At 45.3% G+C, this 19653-nt stretch overlaps 1 pseudogene; it reads left to right on the top strand.

Moving 5' to 3' along the window:
• Window positions 1-12366: 12366 nt before the first annotated feature.
• The window catches only part of LOC123138806 (glutenin, high molecular weight subunit DX5-like), an 8715-nt pseudogene continuing 1428 nt past the window's right edge, over window positions 12367-19653 (top strand).

Genomic DNA, 19653 nt, shown 5'->3' with positions numbered 1-19653 from the left:
CCGCCCCTGCCTCACCATCCCCTCCACCGCCTCGCCCCCTACCACGCCCCTCTCGGTGAGCTACGTTTTTTTTCATTTTTTTTCCATTTTTTTCTACTTTTGGATGGATGTTGGATGTTAGATTGTTAGATTAGATGTTAGATGTTAGGTTGTTAGGTTGATATATAGTTGAATGTTGGATGTTAGGATGTTAGATTGTTAGTTTGCATTATTTTTATCATGATGATCTTGTCATTTGAGATGTGCTCTAAAATTGGTATAAGATGAGTGATTATTTTTATCATGATGATCTTGTCAAAAAAATTGAACCGGACAAAATTTGACACTTGGACAAAATAAGATTTTTTTCATAGTTTTAAGTGTCAGTGCTTAATGTTAAGTAGCTATGTGAGATGTGCTGCAAAATTATGATATGATCAGTGGTTATTTAATCATGATGATGTTGCAAAAAAATTGAAGGACAAAATTTGACACTTGACGAAACATGATTTTTTTCATAGTTAAAAGTATCAATGCTTAATGTGAGGTGATGACCTAAATTTTTTTCACTCGGTGTAATTAACAGGATTTGTGGTGTTCCATCTTCGTGGAGTGATTGTCGAGGTTGGAGGTGTTGGTCCATGATCGTCCGTCTCCTTTGATCGACTACATCGGAGGGTGAGCAACAATTCCATGACCTCGTCCACTTTTTTCCATGTCACTAGATTAAATTTTCACATCAAGTCGCGTAACCTAGGTCAATCGCCAGTGGCAACGTTGCCGCGCCGATGTGCCGCCTTGCACCCTACCTGCACCAAACAAACCAAGGTAGGGTTGCCACCATTGACGAAGAACATGCGAAAAACATGGAGAAATCAAAGGGAAAATGCTCTATTGGATAAGATCCACACCAAGTAGTTCTCAAATCAGAAGAGGTACTTGAGGTGTATCAAAATCTAAGAACAACAAGAGAAATAAAGATACAAGGGCAGTTCTTGAGAGGCAGTTCATCCAAATCTCTTAGATGGGGCTTGATGAATCTTTCTCCAAAGAGGTTAACCATAGATGCTCCTAAGAGGTCTTGAATTCACTCATGTATCTACTCCTAAGAGGAATCCCACTAGGGGAGGTAGATGAGCTAAGCTCTCTCTTTTCTTTCTATTTTTAGCTAACCCTAAAAATGAGAAGGGGGCATCTATTTATAGTGTTAGGGGTGAAAGGGTAGGTACATGGGTCGAAACCATAGTTGTTGCACGCAAGACATTCAGTAGGTATCAGAACTTTGGTATTTACGGTTGACTTTGCTTCGGGTGCCTAACACGAGATTCCGGGTACACATTGAATGTACGATTGGAGACACACACACAACAGATGCCTGGTCCAGTCTGGATGTCGGCTCATCTTCGCGTGGCGCTGGATGTTTGATGTTCCAAACTTCCTTCGTGGATGGTGTAGATGTTCTCTTGTGCTTGCACTCTCTTCATCCGTGAAGTTCCACTCAAACCTATACGTGCATGATGGAGGGAGTAGTATACCATCCTTGAAGGGGACAAAAAGACACTTGTAAAGGAGAAAATTCACCTTTATATGTTTGAAGTAGAGGGTGCATGTGTCTCTTGACAAAGGGGCTCTCGACATGGTGATTTCCATAGGATGCTCCGTGTCATGGAAGGGTTAGGTACTCCTTCGACTGAGTCTAGATCTTGGTAGAACATTGACCCTTTGTACTTAACCCTCTAACTCTCAAAATAGTCCTTAGATCACCATGTAAATGCTTATACTCTGATCCACCCATTTATTAATATATTTGCAGTAAGAGCCTTTCCTACTGTTTCAACCTTCAAAAAATGGAAGGGTTAGGTACATATGATATGCATTGTCTTTTCATCAATGCGATAATATAAAACGACATCATGTCTATTTTTCTTTACTATTACAATTTTTTTTAAAGTGGATAAGAGCCAACTAGTTTTATTTTCTATATCTCTAACTCATGAGCTTTCTTAATCTTATACAGTTTCCCTTCTTTTTTCTTGTAGTTGCACATACAATTATGTATGTATTATATGACCAACTTTCTATGGGGTCACATAGGCATCCAAATAAGCAGTAGAACTGAGCGACCGAGGCCAGCACCCGGCTGGTCAGTGTGTGACCATTAGATTGGGTGTGTGACCATTAGATTGGCCACGCGGGGTCGTTCGATCTTTGTTACGTCATCCACGTGTTACCACACGCGCCAGTGAGAGGAGAAAAAAACCCTCCCTGTCCTAAAGCACTAGATGTCGGTGGCCCCTCGTCCCGCCCCCTCCTCCAATGAGCCTCCGGGAGCAGCCCACAATCGCCCTTTGAGGAGCAGCTCATGGCTACAGCCCGTCGTAGCTCATGGGCGCTTGCCATGGTTACAACTTCTTGCTGGCTGGTTGCAGCTTCGCCAATGGAGGTTGCAACTTTTCCACTAGCTAGTTGCAGCTTCTCCCATGGACAACCACATCGCTGCGCTGCATCGTTTTGAGCAATGTGCCATGTTGGTTCTAGCATCTCATGTCACCGATCGTAGCATGCCAATATGTTGGTTGCAACAACCTATTGCAGTACACAGTCCCAACATTCATCTCCGATTGCAGCTTGTCGTAGCAACATCAACGACATGAGGGTCTTCAGCTACACAATGACTGCGGCATGACTCGGTGGCAAAACGCATTCCTAGCTCCTTGCTACATAACTCATGCCCCTCGCCATTGCCGATTTGGCAGTTGTAGGGAAGAAACATGAGGGGGAGGGTCTCTTTCTGACCACTCACATCGAAATTGTGGCACGCTAGGAGGAGGAGGGAGTAGGAAGACGGTGGCCCGCGGGGCGTGTAAGGAGGAGTAGGATGTTGCGGCTTGGCCTAACGACGGTCGCCTTTGACTTGGTCACTGCATAGGAAAGAATGGCTCTTAGGAAGAAAAGGAATGGGTATGGGATGAGACAGACCTGGGAAAGAGGGGCGAGAAAAATCTGGAGAAGTTCGCCCACGTGTGTGGGCCCCATGGGATGAGTGGCGTTCGTGGGAGGGACCTGCAAAGCACGGGACCAGTCGGCCATAACAAATATTTCCCTTTTATTTTGAACGAAAGTATTCTTTAATACAATAAAAGGAACATTTCAAAATGAAAAAAGATGAATTTTTTTCTTTATCGTTTGTAACCCTTTCCTGTTTATTAGTTTTATCTAATTATTAAGTAAGAGGGTTCGTCAGGGCCTTTGGATTCCGTACAGGAGTGTCATGAGCCCCAGACAAGCATGACATTCGTCGGATTCCAAGGACAGTTTTATGTGCACACTTGGTTCGGGCAAAAAACTATCCTGATGAGCTATCTGAAAAGGCATAGAGCATTGTTGGACCTCGTGACTAGAAATTATAGGAAGAGTGGAAAATGGTTCTTTGATCAGAGCATGTATTTCTCTCACTCTTCTCTACTATCTAAAAGAAACCTAAGGTTCCGTCTCCCATCTTACGTCGCTCGTTTCATCCACCCTCGCACGTCCATCGTCGTGCCTCCCATTCTTTCTTTGCCGAATACAACATCCGGTGTTTGTTTCCAAAAAATGCTGCCCCACTAATCCCATAATTCACGGCCCTAAAAGATCTCCACGAACCACCGCTCCATCCCACCTTCCTACTTCCCCGTGACATGGATTCTTTCCACCTGAGATCTATGCATCGCCGGCGACGGCTTTCTATGCGACCTCTGTGATGCCGCTTTCACACGTGCTCCGCCGCCGTGACACTCTCTCTAGCGTCGGCTTCCATCCTGAGCGTTGAGGACGCCGCAGACGCAGCAGGATGAAGGCGCGGACTGTTGATACCCCGACGCCCAACCGTCTTGCTCGCGACGTAAAGCAGCGTTGATTCAAGGTCAAAATCTGATTCTCTTCTCTTGTGCGCCAACTGATTCATTCAGTCTTCTACGCCAATTGATTCATGCTGAGAATAGTTTGATCCTGATCGAGAAGATGATGTGTGGATAATGAACACCACCGGTTCACATCAAGGGCTGAAGCCGACATCTCGAAGACCAACCTGCGTCTGGCTGACACCATCTACAAGAACGACTACTTCCTTTGTCAATCGCACCTGGGTATACAATCAGACATTCACTTGCTTGCTTGCTTGAGCTCTTCGGTTTAATTCCCGATATTTAGTTCACAAAGATCTGCGTGGAATCGTTCCATCATCCCAGATTATCATTGCATGTATGCAGGCAATCTTTTTATTTTCCTGCGAGCTTCCGTTGTCTTGGATGGAACTCTGAATCTGCCTGACAGCGATTTTCTATTATATACACTTCTTATTGTTTTTTGTGCTTGAGAGTAATCACGTTGAAATGGTCTACTTGTTAATTACCTGAATATTTTATCCAGAATTTGATTGATCATGCAGGTGTCAGACCTTAGTAGGCTGGGTGCACATCGGCCCATGATGTTTAGTTGGTTATAACTATTTTTGATGTGTCAAGGTTCTAAACTTACCTCAAAGTTTATACCTTCATGTTGCATACTGGCCCGCATCACCCTATTTTATTTGTCAGACGACATGATTGCAGGCTTGCGTACATTTTCTTTTGACATCTGCTAAATCTTTCTTACCAGTTCATTCTTGTCTTGATGGTTGTCTTACCGATAGTCATGTTATAGCATGCATTTGAAACAAATGTGCAGGTTGTGTAAGTTTCAACATCTAAAACTAGGGCGAAAGGGCAAACCAAGATCTTCACTTGACTATACTGTGCCATCTTCTCACAAAGCTTGCCATCATAGTGTACATTTGTTTTGTTCCTGGACTGAACCTACATACATTATTACATTACATGATTTTCCTAATAATTGTCAAATCTGTCATGAAGCTTGTCGTCAGCGTACTTTTTTCTCTTTCATGAAAACAACATATTCTGCTAGAAAGGTAAAATTAATTATTACAAAATGATTAAAATTAATTGATAACAAAATAACTGACTCTATTATGCAATCAACTAAATTCTATACAAGAACATGGTTTGTCAATATGATCATGGTTGGTCAATTTTCATGACACTATTTCCCTCTTTTGTGGTGGCAAATATAATGCATATGATCGTTTGGTAATACAGTGAGATGAATAGATTGGATGCACAATGATAGAGATCAAATATTATTGGAGGCATTGTCTTCCCCAAAAAATTTAAAGTATGTGTTTGGATGGGGGTGTGGGGGTGAAGCAGGAAATTGTGAGCCAGATGGATCATTGACAGAGGTGATGAGTTTGGATTAGAGCGGTAGAGAAATGACAGAACGAAGGAGGAGTGAGACACCAATTGGTGTTGAACCAATAGAATAGGTAGGCCCCGCTGCAACGCACGGGCAATTAGCTAGTTCTCTCAGAACTAAGTAAATACTTTCTTTTTAAAGCAAAGCATAGCTTTATAAATCAACAGTGGCTAGGCATATCGGCCAACACACAAGCAGCCACAATGGGCGGTACAGTGGTGTTCCACTCCATACAAACGTCTGACAAGCACATACGACCTATCCGAGCTAGTTCATGGGCTACAGAATTTGCCTCACGCCGGCATGCTCTAATAGTGAACTTTGAGAACCACATTTTGAGTTGTAGCTTAATGTCCTCAATGGCTGCAGCATACGGTGAGGAGTCCGTTTTCCCAATGTCCAAAGCCTCGGCAAGCAGCATTGAGTCTGTTTCGAAAACCACACGAATGGCGCCTAGCTCTGTTGCTGTCTCTACTGCCGCACTCATTGCCCCGATCTCGGCCGCGAAGGCATCCGCCGTTTGAGTCAGCCTACCCGATCGGGCTATGATCACATGTCCTTCTTCATCCCTAGCAACCGCGCCCCATCCTCCCATGCTTCCTCCCGGCGTAAAGGCACCATCTAGGTTGATCTTAATCTCGTCATTAGCAGGAGGGACCCATGCAGTTGAGGCCACTTTGCTTGGCCGGTGATACACATCCTCATATTCCAGTGCATCACACTGCGTTCGCCGGACTACCTCGGATACATGGATCAGCTGCTCCCCTTCACGTTTCCTGTTTCTGTTGTTCCACCAATGCCACCAAAATATCACTATCAGCATCCTCTTTCTCTCATCTAGCTCCCATAGTTTATCGAGCATTGCATGCACCCCCCGAGTGCTCTCAAGTTGCACCCGTTCGTTCTCAAGGCCCAATGCCCGCCACCCTTCCTTGACCATTTTACACTTGATGAATAAGTGCGCGCCGTCCTCCTCCACCCGCCCACAGAGGGAGCATCGAGAGTTCTCCAACTTCATCCCTCTCCTCATCAGGTTAGTGCATAGGGCCAGAGACTGGTGTTTCAAGCGCCAAATGAACATCTGCAACTTGACTGGGCAACGCATCTTCCAAATCCTTTTCCATGACGGGTCATCAGTCCTCTCCAGCTGCCCCGCGCCGGCAGTGCTCGACCCCGGCGCCCCAGTTTGTGTTTGCTGAGCTAACTCCATATGTAGTCTGTAAGCACTCTTGACTGAGCATTCTCCTTTCGTATCAAAATGCCAAGCATAAAAGTCATCTACCCCCTCCCGAAGGGGAATGTTGAGAATGTGCTTCGTGTCCTTGCAAAAGGTGTCCCGGACAAGCTCCTCATCCCAACTGCCAGTGATTGGGCTTATGAGTTCATTGACTGTGGTGAGAAGGTTCAGCCCCCTTGGTGTGATTACTCGCCTCGACCATGATCTGGGTATCCAAGGATCTGACCAAATGTTCACCGTAGCCCCGTCACCGATCCTTCGGATGTAGCCCTGCTTCACGAGATCTAGTCCATGCAGAATACTACGCCATGAGTAAGAGATGCCATCGTGGGCTGTAGCATCAAGCACGGACCGACCGGGGTAATATCTAGCCTGCAAAACCCTTGCACACAGGCTGTCAGGTTGTTGGAGGAGGCGCCACCCTTGCCTCGCCAGCATCGCCATATTGAAACTATGCATATCATGGAATCCTAGGCCCCCCATTGCTTTCGGTCGAGCAAGTTTGTCCCAACTTATCCAATGCATTGGGTTTTTCTTATCCTGTTGACTCCACCAAAACTTGCCCATCAACGTGTTCAATTCTGCACAAAAAGTCTTAGTGAGGTCAAAGCATGACATGGCGAACGCCGGAATGGCCTGGGCCACGCCCTTCACGAGTACTTATTTGCTTTCTTTTGCTAGGAGCCTCTCTTGCCAACCATGGACTCTCCCACACATATTGCATTTGATATAGTTAAACGCTTTCCTCCTCGATCGGCCGACATGTACCGGGAGTCCTAGGTACTTCTCATTCCAATCCTCGTTCTGAATCCCAAGGGTTCCCTTGATAAATGCCCTCTCATCATCGCTCGTGTTCGGACTAAACATGATAGCGGATTTCTCCGTGTTGATGCACTGTCCAGAACTGTCCTCATATAGATGCAGTGCCTCCCGGAGGGCCTCCGCCTCTCGCTGTTCCGCTTTGATCAACAACATGGAATCGTCCGCAAAGAAGAGATGTGACACGCAAGGTGCTCTTGGGCAGATTTTAACTCCATGCAAAGTGCCCCTCCGTTCTGCATCCATTAGCGCTGCTGTCAAACCTTCCGCACAGATCACAAACATGTAGGGAGACGCCGGATCTCCTTGCCTTAGGCCCCGAGAGGGACTAAACTGCTGAGTAAGCTCCCCATTCACTTTGATCTGATAGCGCACTGTCCTTACACACTTCATAACTAGCTCAACCCACCTTCTACTAAAGCCTAGCTTGATCATCATAGCCTCCAAGAAACACCATTCTACTCTGTCGTATGCTTTACTCATGTCTGCTTTGACCGCCGCATAACCAGCCTTTCCGGTTTTCTTGTTCATCAAGTAGTGGGAGAGTTCATATGCTATGAGGACGTTGTCTGTGATAAGCCTGCCTGGCACAAACGCACTCTGGTTCTCTGAGATAATGTTAGGAAGAATTATTTTCAGGCGATTTGCAATGACTTTCAACACCAGTTTGTACATCACGTTGCAAAGACTGATTGGTCGTATAGCCTTGATCCTCGTCGGGTTCTTAACCTTTGGTATGAGCACGACCATTGTATCATTCCACCCTTCTGGAATTTCTCCTCCGTTCAAGACCGCTAGCACCTCTTCCACTATCTTATCTCCCATGAAATGCCAATGCCTCTTATAAACAACCGCCGACATCCCATCAGGACCCGGTGCCTTTAGATTGCCGATATGATCAACTGCCGCCTTGATCTCTTCCCGAGTGAACTCTGCGTCAAGTACTGCATGCATATCATGAGCTACTCGTGGTTCGACCTTGTCGATCAACTCAGGCACTCGGTGGGGGTTTGGGGACGTAAAAAGTTCCTGAAAAAAGGAGCACACGTAGTTAGTTAAATCCTCTCCCTCCTCTACTACTTCTCCACTCTCCCTTTTGATCTCCTTGAGTCTATTTGATCTCTTTCTAGCCTACGCCACCGACTGCAGGTATTTGATGTTACGGTTATCCCCCTTCAACCACCACATATGAGCACGTTGTTTCAGCCTTGTATACTTCTTCTCCTTCAGATCGTGGACCAGAGCCCTCAATCGAGCCTCCTCCTTTATTTTCCCATCCGACATCGGTTCTTTCATGCACCTCTCCAATTCTCTCCGTGCCTTCTTAAGCCTCTCCTCGAGCTCGCCCACCACATCTCTGCTCCACGTCCCTATCTGCACAGCAATCTTCTTTAGGGCTACTGTTACGTTCCCCCCTCCTCCTTCCCATCCACTCTCCCAAGCATGCTTGATCACCTCCTCACACCCCTCCTCCTGCAACCAACGAGCCTCAAACCGAAATTTTTTATCCCCAGCCCTCCATTTCTTCTCCACCCCTTCCAACTGCACAATGATCGGTCGGTGGTCCGAGTGTCGTGGTTCTCCGTTTATAACTCCAAATTGTGGAAACATGGCACACCACTCCTCATTCGCCACTGCCCTATCGATCCGTTCACAAATGTATGTCCGCAACTCCTTACTATGATTCCTCCAGGTGAAGATATCTCCTTCATACCCAATGTCCTGCAAGTTACAGTGGTCAAGTGCCTCCCTGAAGGCATCAAGGTATTGCTGCGGCCGAACTGCACCCCCAACCTTCTCGTTGCTTGCTAGAATTTCATTAAAATCTCCAAAGCACAACCACGGCCTGGATGCCTGATGTTGTTGTTTTAGAATCTTTAATAGTTTCCACGTTTCTGCTTTCCTCCTTAATTCAGACTCTCCATAAACTCCCGTTAGCCGCCAGACCGAACCATCCTCCCTCGTTACATCGACGTCCACATGCCTCCTCCCATATGATCGGAGAGTGACGTCAACTCCCTGCCTCCAGAAAAGTGCCACCCCTCTCCCACTCCCTTCATCCTTCCAAGCAACCATGTTGGCGAGCCCCAACAACCACCGAAATCTTCCCAACTCCTTCTCCCTCAGCCTAGTCTCACATAGAAATAAGATATCGGGTTCCTCCATTCTTCCCAGTTTGAGAAGAGATTGAACTGCCGGGCCGTTCCCGAGTCCCCGACAATTCCAACTTACGAGTTTCATTGCTCCCGGCAGGGCTGCACTTGCAGCCCAGCCGATATGATCATATTGGGTTCGTCCACTATTGCCCTGGCATCCTCCCCTCCTCTACCATCCAAGCTGCTGCTAGAACCGCCTCCTTCCCCCTTGCTCTTTTTCGCCACACTTGGTTCATCCACCTCCATGCAGTCTCCATCCCTCTTCCCCAATTTCACCCCCATTTGTGCATGTTGAACACCGCTCTCCACCCTCTCCCTCCTTTTGAACTTCTTCCCTTCTTTCTTTCCTTTATCTTCATCTCCACTTAAACCCGTACGGCCTGCAACCTCCATCTTATCCTGGTCACCTTCCCCTTCTGTACCTAACTCTTTTGGCTGTGTGCCTGATTCTACAATTGTAGCCACCGCCACCACTGCGTCAGACTTCTCCTGAACCGTGTTCTTTGAGAGATGCGTGGATGTGCCAAACTGGAGATTTCTTGCAACGCTACCCCCACAGTGATCCCCTCCTTTCTCCGTTATCTTTAGCGGGCTTGTTACTTCCTTCTCCTCTCCTCTAGCTACCTTGTCATTGCTTCCTGATGCAGCCCCCTCCTTCCTCCAAGACGGGGCATTGCTGCCCGACCCACCCGAACCTCGACCCCAGCTATATTGCCTCCGTTCTCCTTGGGAAAGGACCCCATCACTACCTCTCCCTCCACTCAAACTTTTGCCACTGCTGCTCCGTCTCCCGTCATTCCATCTACCTCTTCCTCCTTCCTCCTTCTTGTAGCTCTCCTCTGCTCTCATCCATGGGTCGAACTGGGGGGTTTCACCTCTCACTGGCTTCATGCTACATTCCTTCTCACCATGTCCAATAATGCCGCAAGTGTAGCAGAAGTCTGGCATGTGTTCGTACTCAAACCGACACCATATTAGCTCTTTCCTCTTCTTCTTAATGCTGTCCTCCCCCTCTGCTACATCCACCTGCATATTTCCATCTGATTTCCTCTCCCTGTCCAGCACAAACCCCCTCATGATCGGTTCCTTTATATACAGTTTCACTTTCACCCGTAGGTACTTCCCAACAGCTCTTCCATCATGCCCTACATCTACGTCGACTAGCTCATGGAACCCCGCGCCAATGCACTCACCTGTTGCTCTGTTCATATACCCGAGTGGCAGCCTGAACACACGGAACCATATCGGAATCAGATTGAAGTCATACTCATCTACTGTCTTCTCCGGATCGAACTCTTCCATTACCAGGAGTTCTTTATCAAACCACCATGGCCCTTCCTCCAATGCTCGTCTCCAACCCGCCGGTTGGCAGAAGGTAAATAAGAACACATTGGCCTCGACCTCCTTACAGTCCACACCTTTAATGGGGCACCAGATCCTCCCCAGCGTCTGCCCAATCACGCTGGCATGTGCGAGCTTCTTCGAATAGAGTTTGCCCATCGCTTGTGGCTCGTCCGCCGCCCCGTCCGCAGCCTTCCCTAACCCCTCGTCCCCGATCTTCAACCCTCTCTTCTCTGCCTCCGACAGCTTCAACCCCCTCAACAGTCCCTCGACTCCCTCCATTCCCTCCCCTTCGCCTCCAATCTCCAGAGAAGCAAAACCCTAGGGATCGACTCGGTGGTGTACAACCGCGCTCCCTAGCGCGCAGAAGGCTTATCGTGGATGGGAAGGATGGATGGATGGAGACCTGCTGTGGCAACGGATTCAAAGGAGGGAGACGGATCAGCGATCTCGAGATCAAACTGCCGCCAGGAACCCTACCCCCAGACACGATCGCCCTCGGGATCGCCAGTCCGGAAAATACGCCAACCGCCACCGACAGGGGCGGACCTATTCTTGTCGTTCCGTACTCAAACTGAACTAAGTAAATCTTTACCTAATAATAAAGCACGGTGGGTTTCTGTCGTCCGTCACCTTTATTTGCAAAAAAGTCCCTGCAATTTGTTGAAATCAACCCTCAGTCCATCTTTAAGTCATACCGAACCGTTTTTTTAGTTTTCTCAGAAACACCCCTGAGATTTTAGGTAATCAACCCGCCGTACATATTTAAGTCATATGAATCGTTTTTTTGTGTTTTAGCAGAAAACCCCCTAACCTTTCGGTTAATCAATCTGCAGTTTATCTAAAACAAAATTATCCATATCTTTTAAATCGTAACTCCGATTTTAACATATTATATATGAAATTTGATTAGAAAAATGTGTAGAATCCAAATATGTTGTTACTTTTAGCTATTAAATATTTCTAAACTATTAATTTGGATGCAAACATAATCTATAGTGCACGGTCTAGGTTTTTTTTCGCACTGGCGACGATCCAAATTACAAATAAACACATTAAAACCAGATTGAGAGGGAAAAAACATTGATAACCACGCATGCACAACTCTGAAAAACCTAACCGGAAAAAACAACATTTTTCTCATCTTATTCTCAATGATTGTGTGCGTGCGAGCGCGCGCGTGTGTGTGTGTCTGTGTGTATGTGTGTGTGAGAGAGAGACGCCTTAGAATTGACGACATTCAAATGCGTTTTCATTGTGTGAGCATTGAGACCACCGCCGGGAACACAAATGTGATGCAATTTTAAAATAAAGAACGTCTACATATCAAGGTCTCAAGTCGTGATTATTGGGTTAAGAGCGTGTGTGTTTTTCTGTCCCGTTGCAACGCACGGGCTTTTTTGCTATACTACTAATTGCTTGTAGGGGTTTTTTCAGCGTTCAGTGCGTGTGTAGATTTTTTTCCTTCTGAGGGGGATCGCGTGTATAGGCTTTCTACTCGTTGTGGGCTTCCCCTCGTTCCTGTGGGCTTTCGATCTCACACCCACCCAGTCGCACGAAACCCTAAAAAAAAAATCAGTCGCACGAGGGCAGATGTCGCCGGCGGCGCCGCTGGACGACGAAGACCTGCTGGCTGAGGAAGACCTGCAGACCTCGTTCCTCCTCCGCCTGCCCCCGCTGCCGTCTACCTCCCCCGCGCCTCCCTCGTCTGCAATCGCTGGCTCCTCCTCGTCTCCGACATCCGCTTTTTCCGCCGCTTCCGCCGCCGCCACCGATGTAGCCCTCCCCTCCTCGGTTGCTTCGTCCCAGACCGGGGAGGCGTCTCCTACACACCTACCATGGATTCCCCCGACCGTGTCCCAGCCCGGCGCTTCTCCTTGCAGCTCGCCTCCTGCTAATCGCCCCCGATCCGTGGAAGCAAATCCTTGTATGTGACCCCGTCACCTGCGACCAGCACCACATTGCTTTCCCCCCATGGTTCGAAGGGATTGCAAACTCGATCCACGGGGCGGTGCATCGTGCTGCCGGCGAGGTCCAGCACTTTTAGGTGATCTTGGTAGGGGTCGTCGAAGTCGACAAACAACATATGGGAGTGCTTGCATGTGTTTACTCCCCAGATACCGGCGTATGGGATAATCTCATCTCGGCACTGATTCCATTCGATGCGTATACCACCAGAGGTATTTTTGCCGTGTGTTTTACGGGCATGTCGGCTCTGCTGGTTGGGAATTCCCTTTACTGGCGTCTTGGTGTGTGTGTGGATGCAGTTCTCCAGTTCGATTTGGAGAGGCAGAGTCTAGCTGAGATACAACTGCCAGTTGGTATGTCTGAAGAGGAGCTACCGAAAACATATAATAGAACACCTGCACCCAGGCCCTCCTTATTTAGCCATCCATTTTGCGCATCTCGATTCGTGCAAACACATTTCTCTTTTTTGTTTCTCTCACATAAAACATGTTTTGAAGTTCAAACCTTTGCAACATGGCAAAGTTTTCTATCTAGAATCTAGGATAAATCCTCATAATTTGTATATTTATGTTTGACAAAAAAATCTGAACGATTTATCCTAGATTCTAGATAGAAGGCTTTGCAACGCTGCAAAGGTTTGAAGTTCAAGACATGTTCTATGCGAGAGAAACAAAAAAGAGAAAATTTCATATAGAAAGTTAGTTCTGTTGCACAGATCTGAAAGCAATATTGGACACCCAGGATAGCAGGGCCCGGGTGCAGATGTTCTAAAAATCCACGTCCGAGGAGCTACTCCAGTTGATGGTTATGCGGGCTGAGGGTGGTGAACTGGGTTTACTCTACATATCAGGCTTCACCGCCTAATTATGGAAGAGGAAGACCGACTGTGATGGTGCTGCATCATGGGGGATGGAAAGAACTATTGAATTGGACAAGCTAAAAAGGGCAGCCCCAGTGCATGTAGCTCCCGCTTGCGCGGGGTCTGGGGAAGGGTCCGACCACTTTGGGTCTATTGTACGCAGCCTTTCCCTACATTTCTGTAAGAGGCTGTTTCCAAGACTTGAATCCGTGACCTCATGGTCACAAGGCAGCAGTTTTACCACTGCGCCAAGGCTCCCCTTCTGAATTGGACAAGCTGCTTTCCCTAAATCCAGAGAAGGAGAGAGTTCGCCCTTTGATAGAAGGGCTTGCCGAGTACAATAATGTGGTGTTCCTGAATCCTGACTACAGGTGATGGTGTCATCATGCTGCAGCTTGAGTCATTGCAATTCAAGAAATTTTACAAGATTGGCGACGGTTTTTATCATTATCCATTCGGAAGTGTCTATTCTGCAGGTAATAGCATGCCTTTACCTATACTTAATTGTGCTAGCTGTAATGTTCTGCTGGATGCTTGTGTGGTGGTGTTTTATGTAATGGTTATGACCTGGAAAAATATTTGTTAGCGTTACCTAGTTTAGGAAGGCATGGTGCTGTTCTGATTAGTCTGACATTATTATTTTTTAGTGTCATTACACTGTGTGGTATATGGAAACTAGCTTGAACTGATTAAAACATCAAAGACATAGCCCAATAAGTACATTTGGAAGCTTAAAACGCCTACTTGTGTAATTCAATATTGTTACCTCTGCTAATCTTGCCAACAAGCCTACAGAAACTGAAAGCACATAAATGTGTAGTAGATAATGTTTGGTTGTTCCATAGGGAAAAAAACCTGGAATTTTCTGAATGGTCTGGTGCCATGTTTGTAACCCGTCTGAAGGGAATAAAGTTTCCAAGAGGTTGGAACCACTGGAGATTTTCCTTTGGGATTGCATGCAAAGTAGACAATAGGAAAAGGTCCTATAGTTTCCAACTTCCCATTCCTGTGAGCTTTGCAGGATTTTTTTGAGTAGAATCCTTCAAAATTCCTTAAACCGAAGAGGCCCTTAGTTGTTTTTCTGAATTTACATATGTGAGTTTAACTAAATATCTTCAGTAAAGCCATCTCATATCTATTTCACTATTTGGGTTCCCTTACGAGTGTCATTGGTGGCTTCAGTGTTTGACTTCTTATGCTTGTAGGGAACCGGCATTGGTAGTGGACATGATGGAGCTAAACTTTTGCACAATACATAAGATGATTGTCTGGGCAGATATGCTATTAAGATTTTTGGTTGAGCAGGTAAGCTTATCTTCTGCATGTAAGTTGACGTATCTGAAATGTTTTCTCGAAAAAATATATTGCTTTATTTTTACTAGCATTTCTCGATTACCAAATAGATTACTTTTGGTAGTGCGGGCTCTTCTCCCTCTAGCATCTTAGCTAACTTTGCCGCCTGCTAACCGGGACGTGAAATTGAGATCGCAGGAGATAAATAGGGGCCGGAATAATGACGAAGGTAGATCAAAGAACGGGATATTTCACTCATTTATTTCTCGCCGGTTTTACTGTTGCAGCTTGCTCTTATAGACCAGACACACATGACACTTACAGCTGGGTCCCACTTTAACACACACTGCGCCATCAGTATTTGCTTCCCTATCTCGATGGCGTCCTAACGCCCTTTCTCTCTATTGTCTTATCTGTTTTGGCTGTCTCACCACCTTCAGTTGTTACATTTCCCCTCGGTAGTGCTGCTTAGTACATTGAGATCTTCTCAAGTTGCCAGTTCTTGAGGACTACCAGTCCACTGGCAATTCCAAGTGATATACCACTGAACCAATTCGCTGCCATAGTATTTGAATGCCAGCCTCCGACAGGGTCTGTTCACCACTGAAGATTAATCATAACATAAGGCTATAGTTTGAGCAATACCTTCTCGCCCACCTGAAAGGTTTTTGTCTGATCGATACTTGTCAGTGCATTTTCGCTCTGTTCTGCGCACCGGTCAGATGCTGCTTCAGCCGGTCCAGTCCAGCTGCACTTGACATTTTGCGCCCCGCCACAATTTGTATTTTTAGTAACAAATTATCTGAAGGAGTGGTCGAAGTATTGTGTTTTAGGCCTTTTCTGGTGCTAGTGATCAGCCTGCTATAGTTTTTCTTCACTCTGTGCCCCCTCCCCTTCTGTTCTCCCTAGCTAGCCATGTATAATTGTATATATGTCCTCCGTTCCGAAAAAAGTATATATATCCTGTCTCTTGCAAATAATCTCTTTTTAATTAAATTTATTGCCGGGGCTTCCCCTACAGTTTCTGCTCAAAAAATTTGTTTTTATGCCATGAAGTGTAAAAATGATGGCGCATATTTTGTATGTTAGGAAGTACTGTATTAATTAATAAAATGATGTATGATCCCTTGCTTGAGGATTTTACATGATAAATTATAATAAATCTTACAAGGGACATGGATATTCAACCCGGGTCACAGAAAAGATTGGTTGATCTTTCGGGCACTCCTGACCAGATAAGCAGAGCTGAGCAGTTGATAAGTGATGTTCTTGCAGAGGTACTGTGATATCTTTTTTATGGTCAGGACTTGACATTTAGTTGTGCATCCATTTATTCAACCATACTTGTCATGTGACCTGCAGGCTGATGCTGGCTCATTTGGCACTATCTCTAATTGGAAGTACAATGCACCTCAACCTAGTGCTGAGCAATCCCGGATGCAAATTGCTAACAAAAGGTAAACTGGCTGCTTTCTAGAACTGGGTTTGTTTGTCAGACTTTGAAAATCATACCACGCCCCAATATAGCAATGAGGGTTTCTTGTAAGCTTCCCAGCTGATATTATTTCACGGACTTCAATTTTTCTTTGGTGGTGAAAAACCTTGCATATTAATTCCATGTCTTAACTATTTTTTGGTGAGACTATAAAATCCATGCAGGCCAAATCTGGAGCTTGTATATAGGTTTCAGAAATTTCTTATTGCAAAGTCTAACATAAATTTGTTGGCTGAACCTGGCCTAACTTACTATTGAATTTCGTTAATAACTTAGGACTGAGTGATGTGTTTTGTTGTTGCATTTTTTCATTTTTTTTATGATTTACCAAGTAAATTAAAATCCAAGTTCTAATGTTGCTCAACTAGAAGTAGAACTCATGCTCCTTTCATCTTCATAATTATCCGTTTTATTATTCTCCTTTTTCTCCTTGTTAGTTAGTATTATATTTTGTATCATCTTCATCATTACCATTGGTAATAACAATAGTAAATATTTGATTTGTCCTAAAAAAATCCTTCTGCAGGTCATTCCTTTGCATTTACCTCCTGGTGATACTTCAACTGAAAGAACACTGTATATTGATGGTACTGCAGAGCGAATTGAAATAGCAAAGGTCAGCTTTCTTTCTCTTTTCACGCCACCTCCTAATTGCTGCAGCTATTTGTTATTTATCAGTGTTGTTAAAATCACGTGGGTTTTATTATCAATTTTTTATATGTTACTGTATTTTTTGTGTCGATTTATATTTCTCTACTTGACCTTCCTTTTCCATTGCTTCCCTTTGAAATTCTTCTCTTCAGTTATGATATACCCTACATTCTTGTCAAATGTACATGTCCAAAACGCTATCTCAACGGGTTGTCTTGTAAAACAAGGTGGTCAATTGGTCATGGAGTATATAATTATATTTGTAATTTGTGCAGTCTCTTTGTTATTAGCTACTATGCTCTGTGTAGTCTCTCTGATGAAAGATACTAGAAATATTTGAACAATCACAGTTAAATACTGGCAAATCCATACTTCCATTGGGAGGTTTATATACCCTATCACAGCATCTTCACTACATATCATACCGGTGCTTGTGGTGTTATCCATATATCCCAGGCTATACTGTCTGTTGATCATTATCTTGACATAAGGCCAAATTAGTGTCAGTAACTAGTTCTGACGGTTGCACACATCAATCCTGGAGGCAGATTTGTTACTATCTAATGTTAATATACTTGATGCTGATGGATAAAAGATAAAATTATGAACTACTCCCTCTGTTTCGGTATAGAAGTCCCATGTGTACTATTGGAGTATACCATTAGAATATAATACATACATCCAGGACATGCCTGGTCTTTCTATATCGAAACAGAAGGAACTAGCTTGTATTTGGATTATATGATTGGATTTCATATACCTGGTCTTGTCCTGTCAAATTTGCGTTTGCTATTTCTGTACATCTTTGGGGATTGTAGGTGCAAACCTCTATGCAGGTGATCAGTCTGCACACTTCAATGATGGATCGTGCACTGTAGTAGCTGGTATTTAGGCTATTGATATTTTTGCTCACTCCGGGGATAATTCTTGATGCTTAATTTTCAGCCCATTCCATCTGTTGCTAACACCACCCTCTGGGAGCAACATGTAACAAATAAGATTGTTACTGTTTATTGACCGGGCAAGAAAGTTTGTATGTGCTATGTATAGTTTGGAAAGATTATGCAGGATATAATCTATCTTTGGTATTTTTGTATATATTTTCTCCCTCTGTTGACTTTTCAGGTTACCATGACCAAAGCTTCCTTAAAACTTTGCTTAAATATTTCCTTTGACATTCTTTTGTTCACCTATAATATATTTTTGGAGACTTGCTGAAAGAACTGCTGTTGTGTATGTTGTGTCGTTTAGCAATATATAAGTAGATGTTGCACATAATTATGGATCACTCTCTCACCATCCATTATTGCTGATTTATCAACATCTACAAACTGCAAGGCAATCTTTTATTGCTATTCAATATATGCGTGTGTTTATCTAGCTGCCCAATCTTCATTAGCTCCCATAGTTTTGCACATGGTAGACGCTAGATGGGCATCACCAATGTTGCTTGAGAATCTTGCTCAGTGAGTTGATCCCTCCATTTTTCTTGGTGGTTCTGGAATTTCTGTATATTACATTGCTTTGTTTTTGGATATGTTTTGTCTGGTTTGCACTTGTTCTGCATGGTACATTGTATGTTGTGTTCTATACATATATATTCTGATGTGCAAACTATATTTCTGCAGAATCATGCCAGAAATCCAACAGGGCTACCACCCTCCCCGTCCTCGGGCAAACTGGGGTGTGCCTGATGCACCAGCAACACAACAGCCTGTTTACATGCAGCCTGGAGCTTATCCTGGTGCACCACCATAGTATGGCCAGCAACCTTATGGCAGAGCAGCCCCCTGGCACTATAACCAACAGCAGCAACCCCAACAACAACAGTATGCCACTGGAACTGCTGCACCTGCTGATGCTAGTAGCTACAATTACAGCCAGTCTGCTACTCATGCTTCACAAGGGTATGGTGATTCTACGTACTCTCAGCAGAGTGGCGGGCAGCAAGCTTATGATTACTCTGGTTATCAGACCCAAGGGCTGTCTTACTCGCAGCAGCCTGGATATGACCAGCACGACTATGGGGCATCGATCAGCTGCTAACTCAACTCAGGGTGGTGGTACTGCACCGAGCTATGGTGGTCCAGGTCAGCAAGCTTCAATGCCAGCCACTGGATGCCAACCGGGTTATCCTAATCAACCACCTATACTACTGCTGCTGCATCAAGCTACATGACGCAAGGTTCTGCCCCTCAAACTGGATACGTTGCTCCACAGACACAGCCTGGCTATGACATGCAGCCACCACCACAGGCCACGTATGGCCAGGATGCTTATGGGTAGCCTTCGCATGCTCAGAAGCCGCCTTCATCTGTTCCGTATGGACAGGCACCACCTAGTCAGGCTGGTTATGGGCAGTATGGACACAGTCAGCCAGGCTATGGTGCACCGCCGCCTTCCCCTGGTGCACCCACTGCTAGCCAGCCAGGCTATGGCCAGTAGCAGTCATACTGTGATCGTTATGCTACTAGTAGCTATGGGCTGCCTGCAGCGTATTGTATTGAAGTTACAACACCTGTTGCGTCGCAAGATCAATCCACCGCCGGGCCTGCTCCTGCTA

This window comes from Triticum aestivum, chromosome 6B, assembly GCF_018294505.1.
Source record: "Triticum aestivum cultivar Chinese Spring chromosome 6B, IWGSC CS RefSeq v2.1, whole genome shotgun sequence".
NCBI classification, from domain to species: Eukaryota; Viridiplantae; Streptophyta; class Magnoliopsida; order Poales; family Poaceae; genus Triticum; species Triticum aestivum.
This window is presented reverse-complemented; position numbering and strand designations above follow the sequence as displayed.